This window comes from Cryptomeria japonica, chromosome 4 (assembly GCF_030272615.1).
Source record: "Cryptomeria japonica chromosome 4, Sugi_1.0, whole genome shotgun sequence".
NCBI lineage: Eukaryota > Viridiplantae > Streptophyta > Pinopsida > Cupressales > Cupressaceae > Cryptomeria > Cryptomeria japonica.
This window is the reverse complement of record NC_081408.1, coordinates 484,395,322-484,420,745: the sequence shown is the minus strand read 5'-3', so window position 1 is coordinate 484,420,745 and position 25,424 is coordinate 484,395,322.

The following is a 25,424-nucleotide window of genomic DNA, read 5'->3' as shown; positions in this document are numbered from 1 at the left end:
GGGAAGATAGGAGGAATTAAAAAAATCCAAAATAAGAGGATGTGTGGGAAGACTAAATGGATAAAGGAATTAAAATTTCCTTGCGAAGAGGATGTATGGGCAGATTCAAAGAATTTGAATTTCTTTGAAATGATCAAAGTGATTAGGGATGTGCAAATTATTAAGGGGATTGATTAGGTGGATTAATGAATGATTAGAGTGCAAGTGGGAAAGTTAGGGGGATGTGACATGAGGAGAGATAATGAGTGGAGGAATTTAAAATTGAGGAATAATGATAATGATGTTTCTGAAAGAATTAATTAGGCTAAGTGTTGATTAGAGGAAAGTGATTTGTAGGAACCACATGATTTGGTTAATTAATTTGAATTAATTAACTAAATGGAATTTAGAAAAATTAATGATTAGATGACTTTAGAAGAATGGGGAATAATTAATTTATTAGCAAATTAATTATTAGAATGTAGTGATTAAATTCATTAAATTTGATTTAATTAATTTTAAGAGGAATAAGGATAAACATAATTAAATTAATTAATTATGTTGACAGGCTTAAATTAATTAAATATTAATTTGATTAATTTTAGGTGTCTACACCTACCTTAAAGTGTTGTTGTGGCCTTTGTCCTTGATGGCAAAGGGAGAGATAAAGATAGAGAAGTTTTTGTTTTTTGGGGGAGAGATAGAGTTAGATTAGTCTAGTGTTGTCAATTGTTGCCATCAATGACAAAGGGGGAGATTGTTTTGATTAATTAAAAAATAGGTTTTTTAGGACCTGAAACCTTTAACATAGGTGATTAAAATAAGACACCAAAAATTCCAGTGCTTAAGAACCACTTACAAAATGACTAGAAAAAAAGCCAGAAAACCAAAAGGACAACAAAATAAACAACAACAAAGAGACAAAGAAGGCGCTACACAATAATTTTATTCAACAGGTCCTCTGCCTTTATCGCCAGCTCATCGTAAGTGGCCCCGATAGCTTTAAGGTATTCTAGATCCTTGTTAGGTTTCTTTTCCTTCTTTTTACCTCTGGTATGGGTTCTGGGACCTTGAACTTCCCCCGTTCCTTCAGTTTTTGGGTCAATGTCTAGGATTTCCTTTTCTTCATCCAGTTTGTTGATGAGAGTGTTGGTGTTGTTAGCTGAAATCTTCAAGATGCTTAGGCTCTATTCAACAATGCTCTTCAGACACTCCTCAATTTTGCCAACTTTGCTAACAGTATCCGAGAGAGTTTGGTCGTTAGTGTCAGCAAGATTTTTCCTTTCCAGCAAATCCTTCTCTATTTTTTCAAACCTGGGGTTGAAGGCATCTCTTATGTTTTCAACTTTAGCAATGGTGCTTTTTAGGTCCTCTATGTAGTTGGCCATGGTCTTCCCTCCCCTAGTATTGATGGTTTCCAAGATCAACATTCTTTTGCAGAGTTTTTTGTTTTCATCCACAACTTTCTTATAACCATTAATAAGCCACTCAATAGTTTCCATGAAACCTTGCATACCCTCGGGGGGAGGGTTTGAGGGGGGGTCAGCTTTTCTAGGGGTTGCTTGTTCCTCTTTAGGGGTGTGTCAGGTGGTAGTTGTGTCTACAACCCTAAGATCCTCTTCCATGGTCTCCTTTTCCAGATTTTGATCAGCTTCCAGGGCCCTTACCTGCTTGTGTACTTCCGGCTCCTTAACAATCCCCTCTTTCTTCTTGTGCTTTTGTCTGGCTGGGTGTGAGCTTTTGTCTTCTTCTTCATCAACCCTTGAGGGTTCTCCTCCTCAGAGTCATCCAAGGCCTCCTCTTCTGAAGAAATGCTAATCTGGGATCTACCTTTAGGCTTTTTACCCTTAGAGGATGAAGGTCTAGTTTTGATGTATTTCCTCTTCTTCCCACTTTCATAATCCGAGACATCTATGTTGTCCTTAGTATCAATTGAAGGGTCACTATCAAACTCCTCTTCCTCTGAGAAGGTAGGGTTAGACCCCTCATCCTCACAATCCACAAAGGGCTGCATCTAAGCAATTTGGTTGGCCTTGAGATGGTCATAAATTAGGACCATTAGGCCTTGATGCATGATAGTATCACCCAATGGGTTCTATTTGTAGGCCTTAATGGTAGCATTTGTCGAACAAAGCAAAAAATAAGGGAAGTTAACCTTTTCATTGTGCCTAAAGTGATTCAGCAAAAAAAAGTGATAACCATAAAATTTTGTGAACCAACCATCTAAAGTGATATAACACATTAAAACAAAGAGGACCTCCCACCAGGGTTTGGCAAAAGCCCTAGGCGGGTAGTAAGTTTTTCTCAACTTTACCAGTCATTTTTTCTCCTTTTCGGTATCCGGGTATCATTCAATAGCTTCCTTACTGACTTTCCTATCTCTGTAGAAGTTGCACCCTTCTCTTGTGAGGCTTGTGGCTTGAGCAATTAAATCTTCATCAATTTCAACCATTTGGTCTCCCATTTTCAGCATACCCTTTCTCCAGTTTTTACAGAAAAAATTGGTGACCATGCCATCTCGTCTGTGGAGTCTCTCCATGAATTTTGAGAAGACACCCTTCTATAGAATACCCCAAACCTCCTCCTTCTATTTCCATTCTTTGCAGCTACTTGGTTCGTATCGCCTCCTGTTACCACCCATGTTGTCACTATTCAAAGCCAAATTTTGAAACTTGCAGAGCAAATTAGCCGGAGAGCTTTTTAGAACTATCAAAGTTACCCAGAAAGCATGGGAACTAATGGCATTGGTATTGTAATGAATGAGTCTCTCATTATTATAATGACTCAAAGTACTCCAATTTTCCTTTTCATAATTATCTTGTCCATCAAGAATCTTTGGAGTGCTTCTATATTGATCATTACAAATGATTTGCCTGACATTTTTGGGGAGTCCTTGTTCTCCTATCCACATAATCATTTCCTCTTTGTTAACCACCTCATTGGCAGCCCAGTTAGCAAAGCCATTGGCCTCCCAATAAATGTGGGAAATGTAGCTTTTTAAAAAAGTGCTAATAAGGTCTATAGCAGAGATGATTATATTGTAGATCGACCATGATGGTTTTGAGATCCCCTTAAGACAATTTATAATATTGTTTGAGTCCCCTTCAATCCATAGGTAGGGACAATTCCATTTTTTAGTTAGGAGGATATCTTGGAGAGTTGCCATTGCTTCAGATTTATGGTTAGTTTGGGTTCCAATAGGGACAACAACCATTTCCTTGCAAGTTCCTTTGTCATCTCTTAGAACAACTTCACAACTTGAAGGACACGGGTTACCTTTGGAAGCACCATCAAAATTAACTTTGAACCAACCATAAGGGGGGGTTTTCCATTTAGCTTCTACCATTTTATTATGGTTGGGGTTAGGACTATTGGTAATCTTCATATTCTACACACTTAAGATGTTTGATTCTAGAGAGTTGTTCGAGAAACAAGGACCCTCAATGATCCCTATATTTTCCTGAATCGCCCATTGAACTTTCTAGAAAACAATATCCTGATTGAGGGAGACATCCCTGAAGATTCAATTATTTCTTTCTTTCCATAGTCCCCATAGGATGTGAGGAAGAGAGAGCTGCCACAAAGATCTCAAAAAGGAGTTAGTTCATTTTATATTCTAGGAGGAAAATAGATCACTGATGGTATTAGGAAATACCTAGACAATACTAAAACTTTTAAGAAATCTTTCCCAAACTAAGGCTGAGAAGGAGCAGTGGATGGCAAGGTGGTCCACAGACTCTTCATCCTGAAGGAACATAGCACATCTATTAGGGAAAGCAAAGCCTCTTCTTTTTAGTTTGTTAAGGGTCAAGATTTTGTTATGGAGGATGGTCCAGAAGAAGAAATTGATTTTGGGGGTAAGGCCTTTAATCCAGGCTTTAGACTAATAAGGATTACCTAAAGGAGTGGGGGGTAGGACACAATACATAGAGGAAATAGTTAAGGTACCTTTGGGATCATGTTTCCAAATCATGAGTCTACTTCTTTGTTCAACCAAATCGCAGATAGATGGATCTTGAGCTTAGCAAGGCTTGCATGGATGCTTTCAATATTCTGCAGTTTTTTACCAGCCCAGTACTCAGCAACTAAGGAGCCAAATGTTCTTATACAAGAGGGACCATGGGAGGGCCATTCATTGATTTCTATCAAAGGTTTATCAAAAAGCCAAGGATCCTCATAGAATTTAACTTTCCTACCATTTCCAACTTTCCAGATCACTCCTTTGCCTAAAATTTCTTTGCATTTAGAGGCATGATTCCATATGTGGGATCCATTAATGCTAAGATCCAAATTTATAAAAGAAGAAAGAGAGGAGGACTGAAGAGAGTACTTACTTCACCAAATTTTACACCATTCGGTATCTAAATAAAACATTCTCTAGACTTGTTTGGATAGGAGAGCTTCATTTAAGGTTTGAATTCTCCTCAGGCCTAGGCCTCCTTGGCTCTTCGGTCTACAGACCTAGTCCCAAGCCACCAAAGACATTCTTTTCTTGTCCTCAACCCCAGACCAAAGGAATCTTATTTGAATTTTCTCGATTGCATCAGCATACTTAACTATAATTCTATAAAGACTAAGAGCATAAATCGGAATACTTTGAAGAGAAGCTTTCCAGCCTGACTTAGGAGGGCTCCTTTCTAGCAAGCTAACTTTTTATGGAATTTGTCCACTAGAGAACTCGAGAAGGATTCAGGAGGTGCAGTTCCCATGGGGAGACCAAGGTAGGTAGCAGGAAGATGAGCAATCCTACACTCTAGGATTCTATTGATTCTTTGTTGTCTTCTCTCAGGGGAATTGATGAAAAAAACTTCACTTTTTCTCTAGTTGATTAGCTGAGCAAAAGCAGAGGCAAACTTACAAAGAGTACTCTTCAAAATTTTAGCTTCAGAGATACTAGATTCCCCCATGATAATAGTATCATAGACAAATTGTTGATGAGAACAAACAAGATCTGCTGAGGAAGGGTGGAGACCCTTAAAGGAGCCTTGCAAAACCATATTTTCCATAGTCCTTCCAAAACATTCTGCCATAATAATGAAGAGGATGGGGGAAATAGGATCCCCTTGCCTTAGACCTCTAGAATCTTGGAAGAAGGGAGAAGGGGAACCATTGACAAGGATAGAAAAAGAGGCAGAGGTGATAAGTTGGGTGATGAGATCCAAAACTCTGGACGAGAAACCAAAAGACATGAGAACCTTCATGAGAAAAGACCAGTCAACCCTATCATAGGCTTTGGAGAGATCAAGCTTGAGGATGAGACCCTGCTTCTTTGCTTTAACAAGAGAGTGGATTTTCTCATGGATAGTTATAATAGAGTCAAGCATTTGATGTTTAGGGACAAAACCATTTTGCTGGTGATTAATAAGACTAGGAAGGATAGACAGTAATCTAGAAGTTAGAACCTTAGAGATAATCTTATAAAAGAAATTGCAAAGACTGATAGATCTAAATTTGTCCATAGAGTCAGCACCTTGAGTTTTGGGAACAAGAGAAAGAAAAGTACCATTGATTTATTTCAAAAGTTTTCTAGCCCCAAAAAATTCCTTGACCCCATTGGAAACATCTTTCCTGACAATGTCCCAAAATTCTTGAAAAAAAAACATGGGAAAACCATCTAGGCCAGGTGCTTTGTTACCATCGAAGGAGAAGACATCATTTTTAATTTTCAGAAACAAAGGAATGGAAGAAAGGGAGGGATTCTTTTTATCATCAATGAGACAAGGGATATTATGAAGAAAAGAAGATTGAGCTTCAACATCTAACCTGTGATCCCTCTTTAGCAGTTTCGAGAAAAACCTTTTAGCCTCGTTCCTATTTTCATCCTCCTTGATAATCTCCCCATTATCCACCACAAGTTTGGTAACCCTATTAACTACTTTATGTTTGATCATCGACATATGGAAAAATATTGTGTTCCTATCTCCTTCCTTAAGCCAAATGCATCTAGATCTCTACTTCCAGAAGGTTTCCTCTTTGGCAATGATATCATGGTATTTTTTGAGAGTCTCATTTTGATTAGCAATGGACACAGTACTGAAACCATCTTTCTGGATTTGAGCTTGTATTTCTTTAAGGTCTTCCTGGACTTTGCCTTTGGCCTCAAAAATGTTCCCAAAGATGGATTTATTCCAGAGTCATATGTTATCCTTTACACTTTTAAGATTCTTAACAACTCTATACATAGCAGTTCCCTCAACTTGAATGCTCCACCATTTCTAGATATTACTTTTGATGTCTAGGTGAAGGGTCCACATTTTTTCAAATCTAAAGGGGAAGTTTCTTCTTCTATTGATGGAGTCAGCAATGAAAGTGATGGGAAAGTGATCTGATCCAACCCAAATGTGGGCCGACAGAGAACATAAATAATGACTATACCAGTCATCAGAAATGAGAGTCCTATCAAGACAAACTTGTATGAGAGCATGAGAGGAAGCAGCTGTATACAGAAGGAAGGGTTTAGAAGGTTCAGCAGGTTGAAGAATAGGAGGACTAGCCAAATACACTTTTAAATCTTCAAATGCTTGCTGGCAATCCTCATTCCATTGAAAAGTGATATCCTTTTTAAGAAGTTGAGTAAAAGGAAAGGTATGATCCGCAAGCTGAGACACGAACCTACGAATAGCTTGAATCTTTCCTTGTAAGCTTTTAAGTTGTGACACATTTCTAGGAGGTGGCATGTTGACAATAGCATCTATTTTCTTAGTATCCACCTCAATCCCACGATGCGAAACTATGAATCCTAATAGTTTTCCACTATCCACACCAAAAACACATTTTCGGGGATTCAAGCGAATGTGATATTTACGAATTCTTTCAAAAATTTGTCGAAGGATTTTAACATGATCCATGTGAAGAAAAGATTTGGCCAAAATATCATCAACATAATCCTCTAAAATCTTATGCATATAATCATGAAAGATAAGGGTCATCGCTCGTTGATAAGTTGCACCGGCGTTTTTAAGTCCAAAAGGCATCATTATCCAACAAAACGTACCCCAAGGAGTGGTGAAAGCAGTTTTGAATTGATCTTGAGGGTTAATAAAAATTTGATTGTAACCTGAAAAACCATCCATGAAGGATAACAAGGCATGTCCTGCCGTAGAATCAACTATCATGTCAATGTTTGGAAGAGGGAAATCATCTTTCAAGCAAGCTTTATTCAAATCTCGAAAGTCAGTACACATTCTTATTTTGTTGTCTGGTTTAGCCACAGCAACAATATTTGAAATCCATGGGGAATAGTCAATAGGGCGGATAAATCCAGCCTCCAATAATTTTTCAATCTCAGCTTTAACAAGCAGAGCCACCTTAGGATTCATTTTTTGAATCTTTTGTTTCACGGGCTTAGCGTCAGGAACTAAGACAATATTATGAGTAATGATCTTAGGATCTATACCAGGCATGTCAGAATATGCCCAAGCAAAGATCTTAGGGAATTCATGCAATAGTTCTTCATATTGTTTCTGTTCCTTTTCATCCAAACATTTCCCAATTTTAATGACTTTCTCTTTATTGCAAGGATCCATCTTAACATCAGTGGTGTCACTTATGAGAAGATTACTTTGTTGAGGAGTATCCTTTAACTGAGGGAATTCTTTCACAATCTTATCATTATCAATCTCTTTTCCAAAATAGGCTTCGGTGTTCAAACAAAAAGGGAGTCCCCTATTGTGATGATAACGAGAAAGAGTGTCATAGGCTCCCAAGAACTCAGCTAAAGCGTCGTCGGTAGGGAAGATATCCAAAGCACAATCACCCAAAGAATCCTCGTCGATATACTCAGGGTGTTGTATTGATAGAGATGTAGAAATAGCATTAACACTAATGCATGGTCTTTTAGAAGCTTTAGTACGTCTGCAGGGATTGTAGCCAAGTCCAAAGGCATAATTGTGAAAATTAGTCTCTAGAGGAACTCTTATCCCTTGTTCATTAGCACCACAACCTTTTCCATGATACCCATGCTTAGCGAAAATGTGAAAACCACGACCATAACGATCAGCCATTTCAGGAAGAGAAGGTGGTTTTTCATAAGACAAAGAATCAAACTCTTCATAATTATAGATGTGAGGAGAAGAAGTTTGAGAAACGGCCACAAAATTATTACTCATAGATTCAGGTAAGGTTGATTGATTTTTAGCTTCTTCTTTCTTTTCAACTTTATGATTTTCAGCTTCTTCCTTCTTTCCAACTTTAATTTCTCTAGAAGGAACCTTATATTCACCTACAAAGGTAGGGTTAAAATCAAGAGATCCCCAATCATCTTCTGCGAGAACCTTCTCAGGATCAAAATCCTTTTCATGTGTATTTTCAAGTTGAGAAGGATCTTCTCCAGGAGTTCCAAACTCATTCAAAGGATTTTGATCATCGGAGAGCGGAGACTCATCGATAGGTTTCTTGTTTAAAGAGTCATCACTAGACGAGGATGGCTTAGAAGAATCTCCTTTGGAATTAGATGTTTGTAGACAAGCTTGAAAACTAGTATCACCCATCAAAGTGTATGTCTTATTGTTATAAACGAATTTAACTTGTCTATGCAATGTAGAGGGGACAGCTTGCATGCTGTGAATCCAAGGCCTCCCTAATAACAAGTTATATGTTAAATTTCCAGGCATAACATGGATAGGAGTAGGCAAAGTAACAGGTCCCACTGTGAGAGGTAAGGTGATGATACCTAATGAAGTCTTAGCCACATTGTCAAAGCCATGAATGGGACGAGAGTCAAGCTCCATAAGAGATGTATCCACATTCATCTTATGCAATAAATTAGTGCTACACACATTAAGGCCAGAGCCCTTATCTACTAGTGTTCGTCTTATAGCAGTGTCTTTCATGACAACCACAATCATCAAGGGATCATATTGTTGTTGAATTTCACTAGTAGGCAACTCATCTTGGGTAAACACAATTTGAGCTTTAGGATTCATCACAGAGTTAACAAAAGATGCTATATTACTAGATGTATTCGGTGGAGGAACATTCAAATCTTTCAAGGCATCTTGTAACATTCCATGATAAGCGGAAGAAGTTTGAATCAAATCCCAAAGGGATATCTTAGCAGGGGTAGCTTTGAGTTGTTCTATGAGATCATATTCCTTACCCATAACTTGCGAAATACGGGGAGCTTGAGGAAGAATTGGTTTAGGATTAGGAAGAGAGACTAGAATAACAGGAGGAGGATTAGGTTGCCTATTATTTCTGGTATGATAGGTATGGGCAACCGCATGATAACTCTCTCTAGTTATTTGCTTAGCATAATTGTAAGGACTTATAGGTTTTCTTCCTTGCACGGTGATGATTGGTTTATTCGGAGTACGAAAGGAATCATGATCATACCTTCCTTGGATAGTAAGGAGAGGAGTTTTAGGAATTTGAAAGGTGGGAGAAGGATAAGCACCTTGGACTTCAAAGAGAGGCTTGTTATATTCATTCAAATTTATCATGTTAACCAATTTAGAGGTCTTGTTTTTGTTTAAATGTTTCGACAAAGCCACAAAGTCATCAAGAGCATCATCCAACAAAGCATGATCATATCGGTTAAAAGGTTTGTCTTTTGATTCAAAAGGAGACATCTCCTCATAGAGGGGATTATTGAAAACAACCATGTTACTAGATTCAGGGGAAGAGTGGATAGGAATGTATCCTTGAGAGGAACCATTTGACTTATCTTTCTCATCACACCTAAATGGCATAGTAACAAGGTTTATGAGTTTTTGGTAAAATGAAGGTTTAGCATCCTTTGGGTTCAAAAACTCATCTAATGCTTCATCTAATTCATCTTGGCTATACTCATAATAATCATCAAAAGTATGAACATTTTGCAAGTAAAAATCTGACATTTTGAAAAGATTGCATAAAATTTAAACACACAATGCAAAGAAACACACTCCTCTTCTTTTTTTTTTTTTTTCTTAATAAAATGAAATGAAAACACACTAAATCTAGATCTAGATCAAACAAATGTAATGCAAGAGGAAGCAATGATAGATTCACGTCAGGTTCACCAAAATGTGTAAGGGAAAAAGTGAGACTAGGTTAATCATGCCCTAATCCTACCTTTCGACACACATTACGGAATACGAAAGAGCCTAGAGATATCACACAATTGGCTACTTCTTTTGGTGAAAGAGAGAGCCACGGGATATCTATTAGGATTTCTATTCCCTTGTTGAAATTGCAAGATCAAGTAATGCAAGTTCAAACCCTAATCCCAAAATGCAAGTATGAACCAATAAAAAGATTGCAGAATTGAGATTGAACAATGAACAGCTGTAAATACAAGGATGAAATGAGAATGCAGATGTGTATTCAGAGTCAAAATCAGACTGAAAATGTTCGGGACGGGGGCGCGGGCGCCACTGTCCTGAAAACTGCACCGGAAACCACTGTTCTGCACTCTGAAACACTGTCTTGAAATTGTCTGTAAACTGTCTGTCCGGAGGACCGGGGTGCCCAACGCCTCTGTCCCAGGGACCAGGGCGCCCAGCACCCCTGTGCTGGTAGGACCAGGGCACCCAGCGCCCCTGTCCCGGTCTTCTGCTCTGCAATTTCACACAGAGTGCTGTCACAACTTTCCCTCTCCGGATCTGTATCCCGCGGCGTCGTCCGAATCTCGAAACCTGCAATAATATCTGAAAAGGGGGAGGGGCGGCTATATAGGGTTTTGCCTTAGTCCAACCCCCGCTTCGGTGATTTCCACCTCCACGAATAGCCAAGTTGTTTTGTAAAATGTATTGTGTGTGCAGACCTAGTGTGTGTGCAAGGTCCAAAATGCAAGAAACCAAACTAGAGCAACCTAGAAAGTAAACCCTAATTGCTTGTAAATGATAATGTAAATCCTCTAAATCAAGATGCAATGTGATCTAAAGCATGAATAAATGATGTATCAAAGCTTATGCAAAGACATGAAAACAATACGAAATCATACCCAACCCTCAAGGGAGGAGTACAAGCCAATCTTCAGTCGGTAATCTCCTATTGTTCTTCAATGTCTTCCAAGCCCTAAGTGGATGAATGAATTTGATAAATGCTAGGTAGAATGATGTTGAATGTTGTTGAAGTCCTCAAAGATCTTCTCTTTCGCTGCATATGAAGTTCCTGGAAACAAAAATCCGATCCTTCCAAATGAAGAAAGAGAACTCTTATGTATGAAACCCTAGGTCGTAAATTCATATTTTGGCCGACCTAGAGATTGAATATCCCGCCAATTTCTTGGGGTTAAGCTTTATTTTATGATTGGATCGCGCTCCTAAAATTTTGAGAAAAATGTCCGGGACCATGTGCACCGGGCGGCACGGTCCTGGCAACTTTTCACCAAATTTTCAGGGCCGTCGGATATGATGATTTTAGAGAGAATCCCGAAGTTACAGGTGATTTCGAGATGTTTTGACCCCGAAACCAAGCCCCCAAGTTTGGAATAGGACTTAATTAGGGTTTTTGATTAAGTGATGTATTGGAGGAATAAAATGCGAAGGGCGCGCTTTAGTGAAAGGGCCCAACTTTATGATGTAGAGAATGATGAAATAGGAACCTTAGACCTAATTAATTTGATTAATTAAGTGCTTAAGGAGAAATGCAATGCAGAATGTAAAATGCACTAAGGCGGGTGCTAAAATATGTGTGAAATTGTACCACCCTAGCGAGTGCGTACAATTTACGATGCTACATTTAGCCCCCACTTTAGCGGTCATATGAGTACTACATGCATATGCAAGCTAAAGTACAGAAAAGTAAACATCATTTGAAAAAAGGATATATCCATAAGTTGTCGGACGAAGCCCCCAGCGGTATCTGTAGTACACAGTTAGGAACCGTACCCTACAAAACAAATGTTAGATCACAAAATCACCTAATGCTTACTAGGGAAAGTGATGAAATCTGTGAGTAGCTGTATGCCCCCCCTATTTCGACTTGCTTATTAGGGAGATGAAACAGGGTAGCATGTTTACTTGCGACAAATTGTGTAAGAGAGTATTGATGAGGGGTGTTCACTAAATAGGCTTCATCAGAGCACTTTTTGGAACATCCTGAGAGTAGGGGAAGGAAAGTACGATTCCAATGCAACAAACGGCTTGAAAATCGCATCTCCTAAACTCAAGTTATGATAAGATGAATGACAGAGGAAAAATTAGGGTTTCAAAAAGTAAGAACAAGCAAACGAGAGTATATACCTCGAAAGTGACACTTGTATTCGTCACTTTGTTAATTTTAGGATACTATTTAGTGTAGCGGAGCCCACCTAGCCATCACCATGCCTTCATGATGACCGGAGCATCCCACGAGGATTGAGATCCTGCGCCAGTCTGTGATCGACGACGAGCCACTGGACGAGGTGAGTTGACTGAACATTTGACTTTTGATTTTTTCACATGTTTGACTTTTTCATGATCATATGCGGGCCTCGAAGGCTGACCGGGGCCCACCTAGGGTGCCATGGTCCCTAACAGGGGCACCATGGTCCCTGACAGGGCGCCATGGTCCCTAATCAGGGCCTGGCGAGAGGTTCTGGGGCTAGCATATGATGTGCGACGGTTTGCATTTGTGATTTCGATGATCGAGTACTGATTATCGTCATGTTTTCGTGTTGCAGGGTCTCCCGTACATGAGAGAGCACACAGCGGGACATATTCTTCGCACATTGCGAGATCAGATTGCACGGCTGACTCAGTCAGAGAGAGACACACTATCGATTGTAGGATTGTGGTACGTGATTTTGATGCCGGCCATTCGATTTCATCCTGCGATGCTGATGGCCTTGATGGAGCGATGGGATCCTCACACATGCACCTTTCACCTTCCAGTAGGAGAGCTGACGGTCACACTCGAGGATGTGTACCGTATATTTTGTCTTCCTATCAGAGGAGCGACAGTTACATACGCGACCGATCGGTCAGCGGAGGATCATCAGAGAGAGCAGGTGTATTGCATAGGGAGAGTCATGCCGAGCAAGACTAGAGGTCGCATCATGGTCAGCTGGCTCTTACATCCTACAGGGGAGGTACCACTTCTGAGACGCCTTATGATAGCCATCATAGCACTAGCCGTCTGCCCTAATGGGCGAGGGACACACATGCATGGGGGCCTCACATGGTGTATCAGAGCGATGGAGAGACACAGGAGAGTGTATGCTTGGGGTCAGAGTATGCTTGCGCATCTCTATCATGACCTTGGGGAGTATGTATTCGGACAGGGTTGTAGTTTGATGACATGCACACTTCTACAGTATGTATTCGGACAGGGTTGTAGTTTGATGACATGCACACTTCTACAGGTGTGGATTTTAGAGCACTTCACATGCACCAGGCCCGTCGTCTTTCCACTGAGTACAGTGAGTGAGCAACCTAGGGTGTTCGCTTATCCACTTACCAGAGAGTGGAGATTTGGTGATTTGTTGTATTGGAGAGTGATTATTGACAGACTGACAGCCGAGGTGATAGTGTGGAGACCTTACCTACTGATGCACAGATGGGATGGTATGGAGAGATAGTTAGCATGTCTACAGAGGAACCGCCTACTGTGAGGACGATATGCACACATCATAGTCCCTTTCTACTTTGACCAAGTACGGAGGCAGTTCGGACTAGAGCAGTGTGTTCCAGCCGATGTGCCCATCTATACTCGACACTCACGGGTCCTTCCCAGACCTAGAGCAGTAGCGAGACCGACGGTAGATGATACTGAGATGACAAATTTAGAGGGATCTGATCAAGATGTAGTCACTGACTATTCTACAGAGCCTGGAGCACAGCGTAGATATGTTTCATGGTTCATGAGATCATATCCAGGTCCTATCTTTCCACCAGATCATTCGACAGGCTATCCAGGCCCATGGAGACATGGAGACCGAGACAAGGATGAGGGATCCATGTCAGAGGAGCCAAAGGAGGGAGAGGATCATGAGGAGGCGGAAGATCCTGATCCACCTACAGGCGATCAGCCCAGTGATGAGGAGGAGGAGGATGAGGATGCAGATAGAGAGGAGGATGAGGAGGATGCAGGTGATGATGCAGATGAGGACGAGGATGATGATGATGAGGAGGACGACGAGGAGGAGGATAGAGATGATGAGGAGGAGTCGGATGCAGCTCCCCACCATTCAGGAGACGATACCATAGCTCTGGATCCACCCCCTATTCTCCAACAGGGGGAACAGGAGGTGATACGGAGACCCGTCACCAGTACCGTCCAGCCTACACCTATCGTGGATAGGGTATATGAGTGAGGGGAGCCTAGCGGTTCTCAGTCACAGATACTACCATATCATGATCCCTACTAGCGCGAGGGAGATCCAGGTATAGTAGGTTTATATTGATTGATTAATGTTTTGATGATAAAGAATGGTACTAACCAAAATCTGTTCTACTGCCACAGCTAATGTGCAGGAATGGCATTCCTTGATTCAGCAGGCAATGACAGACATTTCCATGATAGCACAGATCCCCAGTTCCTCACAGATTGCCTATAGGCCTCAAGGGAACGCGGGTCGGCATGAGCATTTGTTTTTCCCATTTCGAGTATAGGTAGATATATGGAGGGAGAGAGAGAGAGTCCTATCAGAGGACCTCCAGCAGGCGCGGCAGAGAGAGAGAGTCCTATCAGAGGACCTCCAGCAGGTGCGGCAGAGAGAGAGAGTCCTATCAGAGGACCTCCAGCAGGTGCGGCGAGATCTAGTAGCGGCCCAGACCGAGGCTACCACCTATCGTGCGATCCTTATGGATAGGGATCGTAGGAGTTCCTCTCGGAGTCACTCACGATCTGTATCGCGCTACACACCCATGGGTCCACCTCCACGGCCAGATCGGGAGGGAGCATCCAGTCGACACTCTCCAGCCACTAGCCCTAGGGATAGGAGATGATTGTATGATGTAGGAGAGGTCACATTTTGGATATATAGTGACCTATGTTTGTATACGATTCACACATATATATGTATATATACATGCTTCTCTTTTGTCTCAAATGTGTTATCTTTAATGCCTAAAACAATGTATATTTTGTTTTGATTAAATCTAATACATTTGGTAAATGTACATGTATGTTCAGAATTTAATTTCCATGTGATTGATTTCTCAATGCTCCATGATTAAATTGATACATGTGTGACTTAATTAAAATATTTAATCAAGTACGACATTAATGATAAGGAAGAAATATGCATTAAGTCTAAGAATCATATAACTAATGTGATTTAATCTTGAACTTAAACACAACATGATACGATTCTACTTAACACATAAAGACATTGTATAATATGCTAGCATAATGAAAAATGTAAATCTTTTACAATTTACATAAATGAATTCAAGACAAACTATAAAGTAAGAAGACATGCTTGTCAGGAACGAAGCAATATAGATTAACATAACATTTAATTCTATTTTGCTTTAATTAAGAAATACTAACATATTATGCAATGTTGAAGAATTGAAAAAGAAGATAGATGAAAAATGAAGAGTTAAACATAATATCTACGCAAGTGCATAGCATTAATAGGTTCTTTAAGAGGCGTACCGTCTACATCCGCTATTTTGTAAGCCCCTGATCCATAATCCTCAATAACGATATATGGTCCAAGCCAATTAGGACTAAATTTTCCCTTTTCTGCAGGCAAGGCATTCAAATTGCGCTGATTCTCATAAAGGACTAAGTCACCTACTGAGAAGGAACGTTGAATAACCTTGTCATTATAGCTTCGTTGTAGAGTTTTGTGATACGCTTGAATATGCTCAAGAGCGTTTATGCGCTGTTCGTCAAGCATCTCAAGCTGTTGAAGTCGTTGTTCCCTATAAGAGTCATCATCTACTATACCTTTGAGAGAAACCCTAAGTGATGGAATTTCTAACTCTAAGGGCATAATAGCATCAGCACCATAAACAAGATTATAAGGAGTAGTTCCTGTAGCAATTCGTACACTCGTTCGGTAGGCCCAAAGAGCATAGATCAGCTGGTTACTCCAATCCTTACCATGCTTATTCATGGTTTTACGAAGAATTTGTTCAATTATCTTATTGGATGATTCGGCTTGGCCATTTGATTGAGGATAATATGGTGTAGAAAATCGATGTTTGATATGATACTTCTTGAGGAATTTCTTCACATCCTTGTTTTTAAACGATGTCCCATTATCTGAGATAATAGTGGAAGGTATCCCAAATCGAGAAATGATGTTTTCTAGAAGAAATTGACAAATTACTTCAGCAGTAGTAGAGCGAAGAGGAATAGCTTCTACCCACTTCGTAAAGTAATCTGTTGTAGTTATAATGAAGGTGTGTCCTTGAGATGAAGGAGGAGAAATTTTTCCAATAAGATCCAAACCCCATGCGGAGAAAGGCCAAGAAGCTACTTGAGAACGGAGTTCTTGGGCAGGAGCATGAATCAGATTATTGTGTTGTTGACATTGATGACATTTTTTAACAAATGAAAAGGAATCCTTCTGCATAGTTTTCCAATAGTATCCCATACGAAGCAATCTATGAACCAAGGATTTGCCCCCAAAATGCCCCCCACAGGCACCTGAATGTGCCTCTTCAAGAGCAACATGGATTTCTGACTTGTTAAGACAAAGGAGGAGAAGACCATCATAACCCCTTCAGTATATGACATTAGAAAGAATGATATACCTAGCAGACAGCTTGCGGATTCTAGCCCTAGTGTTCCTATTAGCAGAATCAGGAAAGGTACCATCAGTCAAATATCTTACGATATGCGAGTACCATTCATCTGAGTCTACAAAGTCACAACATGTTACCAAGCTAGAATCATCCTCAATAGCCTGAGAAATAAGGTTGTGAATAACAAAATTAAGATCGACCATAGGGTCCTCTAAAGATACTAGAGAAGCCACACATGCCATTGCATCCGCATGTCGATTATCTTTTCGAGGAACGGGTTCCATGGTATAAGAATCAAAATTTTGTAATAAAGAGATAGCAAGGTCTTTATATTGTGATAATTTGTCTTTTTTTGCTTGATATATTCCTGTTACTTGTCTTATAATTAATTGCGAATCTCCATAGATATGTATGTGTTTTATATTCAGAGCCAAGGCTGCTTTTATTCCCGCTATAAGAGCCTCATACTCAGCAATGTTATTGGTACACAGGAAATTTAGATGATATGATAAGGGAATAGGTTTCTTTGTAGGAGAAATTAGAACAACACCTGCCCCCGATCCCGTACGACACTTAGAGCCATCAAAGTACAACTCCCAAGTTTCATCTTTCTCTATAGAAAGAATGAAGTCATCAGGAAAGGATTCAGGGTTAGGGAAGGAGAAAGGTGAAGGGGCCTCAACTAAGTGATCGGTCAACGCTTGTCCTTTAATTGCTCTTTGTGAAACAAATTTAAGGTCAAATTCAGTTAACATCATAACCCACTTAGCTAGACGTCTTGATAAATCAGTTTTAGAGAAAAGATGCTTCAAAGGATCGAACTTAACCACGACATGGACTTCTGAATTTAAAAGATAATGTCTCAATTTCTGAGTCGCAAATACCAAGGCCAAGCATTGTCTTTCTATCGCAGAATATCGAGTCTCATAATCGAGTAAGGTACGACTTATGTAATAAACCGGACATTCCTTGCCATCTTTATCATATTGTGCCAACAATGCTGTGAGAGCATGAGAGGAAGCAGCTATATACAGAAGGAAGGGTTTAGAAGGTTCAGCAGGTTGAAGAATAGGAGGACTAGCCAAATACACTTTTAAATCTTCAAATGCTTGCTGGCAATCCTCATTCCATTGAAAAGTGATATCCTTTTTAAGAAGTTGAGTAAAAGGAAAGGTATGATCCGCAAGCTGAGACACGAACCTACGAATAGCTTGAATCTTTCCTTGTAAGCTTTTAAGTTGTGACACATTTCTAGGAGGTGGCATGTTGACAATAGCATCTATTTTCTTAGTATCCACCTCAATCCCATGATGCGAAACTATGAATCCTAATAGTTTTCCACTATCCACACCAAAAACACATTTTCAGGGATTCAAGCGCATGTGATATTTACGAATTCTTTCAAAAATTTGTCGAAGGATTTTAACATGATCCATGCGAAGAAAAGATTTGGCCAAAATATCATCAACATAATCCTCTAAAATCTTATGCATATAATCATGAAAGATAAGGGTCATCGCTCGTTGATAAGTTGCACCGGCATTTTTAAGTCCAAAAGGCATCATTATCCAACAAAACGTACCCCAAGGAGTGGTGAAAGCAGTTTTGAATTGATCTTGAGGGTTAATAAAAATTTGATTGTAACCTGAAAAACCATCCATGAAGGATAACAAGGCATGTCCTGCCGTAGAATCAACTATCATGTCAATGTTTGGAAGAGGGAAATCATCTTTCAAGGAAGCTTTATTCAAATCTCGAAAGTCAGTACACATTCTTATTTTGTTGTCTGGTTTAGCCACAGCGACAATATTTGAAATCCATGGGGAATAGTCAATAGGGTGGATAAATCCAGCCTCCAATAATTTTTCAATCTCAGCTTTAACAAGCAGAGCCACCTTAGGATTCATTTTTTGAATCTTTTGTTTCACGGGCTTAGCGTCAGGAACTAAGACAATATTATGAGTAACGATCTTAGGATCTATACCAGGCATGTCAGAATATGCCCAAGCAAAGATCTCAGGGAATTCATGCAATAGTTCTTCATATTGTTTCTGTTCCTTTTCATCCAAACATTTCCCAATTTTAATGACTTTCTCTTTATTGCAAGGATCCATCTTAACATCAGTGGTGTCACTTATGAGAAGATTACTTTGTTGAGGAGTATCCTTTAACTGAGGGAATTCTTTCACAATCTTATCGTTATCAATCTCTTTTCCAAAATAGGCTTCGGTGTTCAAACAATAAGGGAGTCCCCTATTGTGATGATAACGAGGAAGAGTGTCATAGGCTCCCAAGAACTCAGCTAAAGCGTCGTCGGTAGGGAAGATATCCAAAGCACAATCACCCAAAGAATCCTTGTCGATATACTCAGGGTGTTGTATTGATAGAGATGTAGAAATAGCATTAACACTAATGCATGGTCTTTTAGAAGCTTTAGTACGTCTGCAGGGATTGTAGCCAAGTCCAAAGGCATAATTGTGAAAATTAGTCTCTAGAGGAACTCTTATCCCTTGTTCATTAGCACCACAACCTTTTCCATGATACCCATGCTTAGTGAAAATGTGAAAACCACGACCATAACGATCAGCCATTTCAGGAAGAGAAGGTGGTTTTTCATAAGACAAAGAATCAAACTCTTCATAATTATAGATGTGAGGAGAAGAAGTTTGAGAAGCGGCCACAAAATTATTACTCATAGATTCAGGTAAGGTTGATTGATTTTTAGCTTCTTCTTTCTTTTCAACTTTATGATTTTCAGCTTCTTCCTTCTTTCCAACTTTAATTTCTCTAGAAGGAACCTTATATTCACCTACAAAGGTAGGGTTAAAATCAAGAGATCCCCAATCATCTTCTGCGAGAACCTTCTCAGGATCAAAATCCTTTTCATGTGTATTTTCAAGTCGAGAAGGATCTTCTCCAGGAGTTCCAGACTCATTCGAAGGATTTTGATCATCGGAGAGCGAAGACTCATCGATAGGTTTCTTGTTTAAAGAGTCATCACTAGACAAGGATGGCTTAGAAGAATCTCCTTTGGAATTAGATGTTTGTAGACAAGCTTGAAAACTAGTATCACCCATCAAAGTGTATGTCTTATTGTTATAAACGAATTTAACTTGTCTATGCAATGTAGAGGGGACAGCTTCCATGCTGTGAATCCAAGGCCTCCCTAATAACAAGTTATATGTTAAATTTCCAGGCATAACATGGATAGGAGTAGGCAAAGTAACAGGTCCCACTGTGAGAGGTAAGGTGATGATACCTAATGAAGTCTTAGCCACATTGTCAAAGCCACGAATGGGACGAGAGTCAGGCTCCATAAGAGATGTATCCACATTCATCTTATGCAATAAATTAATGCTACACACATTAAGGCCAGAGCCATTATCTACTAGTGTTTGTCTTATAGCAGTGTCTTTCATGACAACCACAATCATCAAGGGATCATATTGTTGTTGAATTTCACTAGTAGGCAACTCATCTTGGGTAAACACAATTTGAGCTTTAGGATTCATCACAGAGTTAACAAAAGATGCTATATTACTAGATGTATTCGGTGGAGGAACATTCAAATCTTTCAAGGCATCTTGTAACATTCCATGATAAGTGGAAGAAGTTTGAATCAAATCCCAAAGGGATATCTTAGCAGGGGTAGCTTTGAGTTGTCCTATGAGATCATATTCCTTACCCATAACTTGCGAAATATGGGGAGCTTGAGGAAGAATTGGTTGAGGATTAGGAAGAGAGACTGGAATAACAGGAGGAGGATTAGGTTGCCTATTATTTCTGGTATGATAGGTATGGGCAACCGCATGATAACTCTCTCTAGTTATTTGCTTAGCATAATTGTAAGGACTTATAGGTTTTCTTCCTTGCACGGTGATGATTGGTTTATTCGGAGTACGAAAGGAATCATGATCATACCTTCCTTGGACAGTAAGGAGAGGAGTTTTAGGAATTTGAAAGGTGGGAGAAGGATAAGCACCTTGGACTTCAAAGAGAGGCTTGTTATATTCTTTCAAATTTATCATGTTAACCAATTTAGAGGTCTTGTTTTTGTTTAAAGGTTTCGACAAAGCCACAAAGTCATCAAGAGCATCATCCAACAAAGCATGATCATATTGGTTAAAAGGTTTGTCTTTTTATTCAAAAGGAGACATCTCCTCATAGAGGGGATTATTGAAAACAACCATGTTACTAGATTCAGGGGAAGAGTGGATAGGAATGTATCCTTGAGAGGAACCATTCGACTTATCTTTCTCATCACACCTAAATGGCATAGTAACAAGGTTTATGAGTTTTTGGTAAAATGAAGGTTTAGCATCCTTTGGGTTCAAAAACTCATCTAATGCTTCATCTAATTCATCTTGGCTATACTCATAATAATCATCAAAAGTATGAACATTTTGCAAATAAAAATCTGACATTTTGAAAAGATTGCATAAAATTTAAACACACAATGCAAAGAAACACACTCCTCTTCTTTTTTTTTTTTTGTTCTTAATAAAATGAAATGAAAACACACTAAATCTAGATCTAGATCAAACAAATGTAATCTAAGAGGAAGCAATGATAGATTCACGTCAAGTTCACCAAAATGTGTAAGGGAAAAAGCGAGACTAGGTTAGTCATGCCCTAATCCTACCTTTCGACACACATTACGGAATACGAAAGAGCCTAGAGATATCGCACAATTGGCTACTTCTTTTGGTGAAAGAGAGAGCCACGGGATATCTATTAGGATTTCTATTCCCTTGTTGAAATTGTAAGATCAAGTAATGCAAGTTCAAACCCTAATCCCAAAATGCAAGTATGAACCAATAACAAGATTGCAGAATTGAGATTGAACAATGAACAGCTATAAATACAAGGATGAAATGAGAATGCAGATGTGTACCTGGAGTCAAAATCGGACTGAAAATGTTCGGGACGGGGGCGCGGGCGCCACTGTCCTAAAAACTGCACCAGAAACCACTGTTTTGCACTCTGAAACACTGTCTGTAAACTGTCTGTCCGGAGGACCAGGGCGCCCAGCGCCTCTGTCCCAGGGACCAGGGTGCCCAGTGCCCCTGTCCTGGTAGGACCAGGGCGCCCAACGCCCCTTTCCCGGTCTTCTGCTATGCAATTTCACACAGAGTGCTGTCACAACTTTCTCTCTTCGGATCTGTATCCCGCGGCGTCGTCCGAATCTCGAAACCTACAATAATATCTGAAAAGGGGGAGGGGCGGCTATATAGGGTTTTGCCTTAGTCAAACCCCCGCTTCGGTGATTTCCACCTCCATGAATAGCCAAGTTGTTTTGTAAAATGTATTGTGTGTGCAGACCTAGTGTGTGTGCAAGGTCCAAAATGCAAGAAAGAAAACTAGAGCAACCTAGAAAGTAAACCCTAATTGCTTGTAAATGATAATGTAAATGCTCTAAATCAAGACGCAATGTGATCTAAAGCATGAATAAATGATGTATCAAAGCTTATGCAAAGACATGAAAACAATACGAAATCATACCCAACCCTCAAGGGAGGAGTACAAGCCAATCTTCAGTCGGTAATCTCCTATTGTTCTTCAATGTCTTCCAAGCCCTAAGTGGATGAATGAATTTGATAAATGCTTGGTAGAATGATGTTGAATGTTGTTGAAGTCCTCAAATATCTGCTCTTTCGCTGCATATGAAGTTCCTAGAAACAAAAATCAGATCCTTCCAAATGAAGAAAGAGAGCTCTTATGTATGAAACCCTAGGTCGTAAATTCATATTTTGGCCGACCTAGAGATTGAATATCCCTCCAATTTCTTGGGGTTAAGCTTTATTTTATGATTGGATCGCGCTCCTAAAATTTCGGGAAAAATGTCCGAGACCATGTGCACCGGGCGCCACGGTCCCGACAACTTTTCACCAAATTTTCAGGGCCGTCGGATATGATGATTTTAGAGAGAATCCCGAAGTTACAGGTGATTTCGAGATGTTTTGACCCCGAAACCAAGCCCCCAAGTTCGGAATAGGACTTAATTAGGGTTTTTGATTAAGTGATGTATTGGAGGAATAAAATGCGAAGGGCGCGCTTTAGTGAAAGGGCCCAACTTTATGATGTAGAGAATGATGAAATAGGAACCTTAGACCTAATTAATTTGATTAATTAAGTGCTTAAGGAGAAATGCAATGCAGAATGTAAAATGCACTAAGGCGGGTGCTAAACTAGGTGTGAAATTGTACCACCCTAGCGAGTGCATACAATTTACGACGCTACATTTAGCCCCCACTTTAGCGGTCATATGAGTACTACGTGCATATGCAAGCTAAATTATAGAAAAGTAAACATCATTTGAAAAAAGGATATATCCATAAGTTGTCGGACGAAGCCCCCAGCGGTATCTGCAGTACACAGTTAGGAACCGCACCCTACAAAACAAACGTTAGATCACAAAATCACCTAATGCTTACTAGGGAAAGTGATGAAATCTGTGAGTTCCTTTCTTATTCCTATGCTTTGGTATTTTCCACTCAACATCTATCTCAGGAGCTGCTTCCAGGTTGCTAAGGATTTTGGAAATTTCTTCTTCGTTTCCCCAATTAGGGGTTCTAGAAGCTTTTGAATCATTTAGATCACTGTTAGCTAATTTTGAACCTCAGTCTGAGTCCGAGAGGTTAAGACCCAAAATTGCACATTTTTTGGCTTCTTGTATTTTAAGACTAGGTATGAGCAAAGATGAATCAATCTTTTCTTCTTGGGAGTCAAGGATCTCTCCTTCCTCCAGTTGATCATTTTTCTCTTGTAGTTCCTTTCCCTCAAAAGGATCAACTACCACTTTAGCTATATCATTTGGGTAATCAGTCTGATCTTTCAGCTCCCCTATTTGAGAAGTAACTAGAAACTTGACTTTGGTTGAATCATTTCTTAGAGCTTCTTGGGTTGAGGGACTAGAGATAGAGGTTGCGGGCACTTCCTTCTTCTCCCCCTACGGATTAAAATGATTTGAGTTTTCTTCTTTATTCTCTGAGTTTTTAACTTGCCATACCATTTTTCTGGCGCCCTTTGGTTCTCAATATGGGGCTTAGGCTGCCTAGATTTTGCCTTGGGTTTGATAGGACATGACTTTGCCTAGTGACCTACTTTTTTACAATGGAAGCAGGCAAAGGGAATAGATTCATATTCAATATGTTGCTTCCATGTTCCCAGCTTTGATACTAAATCTATCTATTCTGGCATATATGCATCATGGGGTATCCCTATGCAAAACCTAGCATGAGTGAGTCTCCTTTTTGAAGTTGTTACTGGGTCCACAGAAAGCAGTTCACCAAAGGAGTTTGCGATTCCAGAGAAGATGCTTTCTTCCCAATATTCAAGTGGCAAACCTAGTAGCTTTACCCAAACTGGAACTTGTGTGAAGAGAGAGTCATTCATATTCAGATTCGGTTTCCATTTACAAAGAACCAAGGCTATCTTTCCTACCAACCAGGGACTCCCACAAAGAATCATAAGTTTGTCTTCTTTGCATGAAAAAGTAAAAGACAAAAGGCCTTTAGGTAAGGCCAAAATTTCTACATTACCCTTAAGGGCCCATTTTTGTTTCACATAGGCCCTAACAACTTCAATATTAGGACACGGTCCCATAAATTTGCCTACCAAGGAGTTTGACATACTATTTATATTGTGATCCAAAGCCAGATCAGGGATAGAGATAACGAACTTTCTTCCAGAAGGATTAGAAATATTCTTAACAGGAGGAAATGAGGATTTACCAGTTGGTCTAGTTCCAAAGAGGGAAGACCATTTTTTTTATTCTTTTCCGCTCTCCACGTAGTCATCACGTGGGATGGCCCCTCTGCTAGACCCTTCCCCCAAGAACCTACAGGAACCCACTATCTCCTCTGGTAGAGTACCACCAGTCTGTTGAATGGCAGCAGCATCCGAAAAGTCCGGAGGCTTATCCTTCCCTCCTATGGGACCAGCTACATTCTGGGAGGCTTATTCTAGGAGATTATTAGAAGTATGTGTTGTTGTGGTTTTCATTGATGTCAAACTTCTTTTTTTGGATAGTTATTGGTCCAGAATGTCTTTGGTGTAGAGATATATTGTTGTGTTGATGTTGCAGTTGTTCTATTGGTTGTTTCAAAATTGTTTGGGTTTGAAAAGTGTTGCTGAAATTTTTTGATGTTGTTATCTTATTTGGTTATACTTTTGGCATCATGGTTAAGTTGGTTTTGTGGTTTGGAAATATCTTCGTGTTCTTCAAAAGTTATGGTATATTTCATAGTAGGTTGTGATATTCTATGTTAGAACTATCTTTGGGTCCGGATATGATTTGTGGAAAATTGGTTGATGTGTTATGGGTCTCACTATAGTGTATGGATATTTAGATTAGAGTTATTTGCATTGGAAAATATGTTTTGACCATTAATTGCTTATTTGGTTGCATTGCATGTTGACATGCTAATAGTTATGTTTTGGTGATTATGGATTGTTGAATTGATCTTTGGAATATGTGTTTTTGTCTCCTCTTTCTCCTAGAGTGGATCAACACGTGTTTTTATAGTCTCGAAGCTATATATTTTTTTTTGTTGACTTGGTTCAAGCTTTGACAATCTATCTTGTTGTAACATCTTAAAATCATACCCCTCACAATGTTCGACTACATTTGGGTCTTCACATTAGCATTTGCACCCCTTGGCTTGATCAGAGACTTGAATATGCTCATGCACATCAAAAACACCTTGCAATTCAACAATGCACTCTACCTACACCTTGATAGTACCCCAAATTAGGGCAGGACTAGGGCATGGTGGCCCTGGTCCCCCTTAACGGGGACCTATCTTGGACCCCTCTGCCTCTCCTAACTCAAATTTG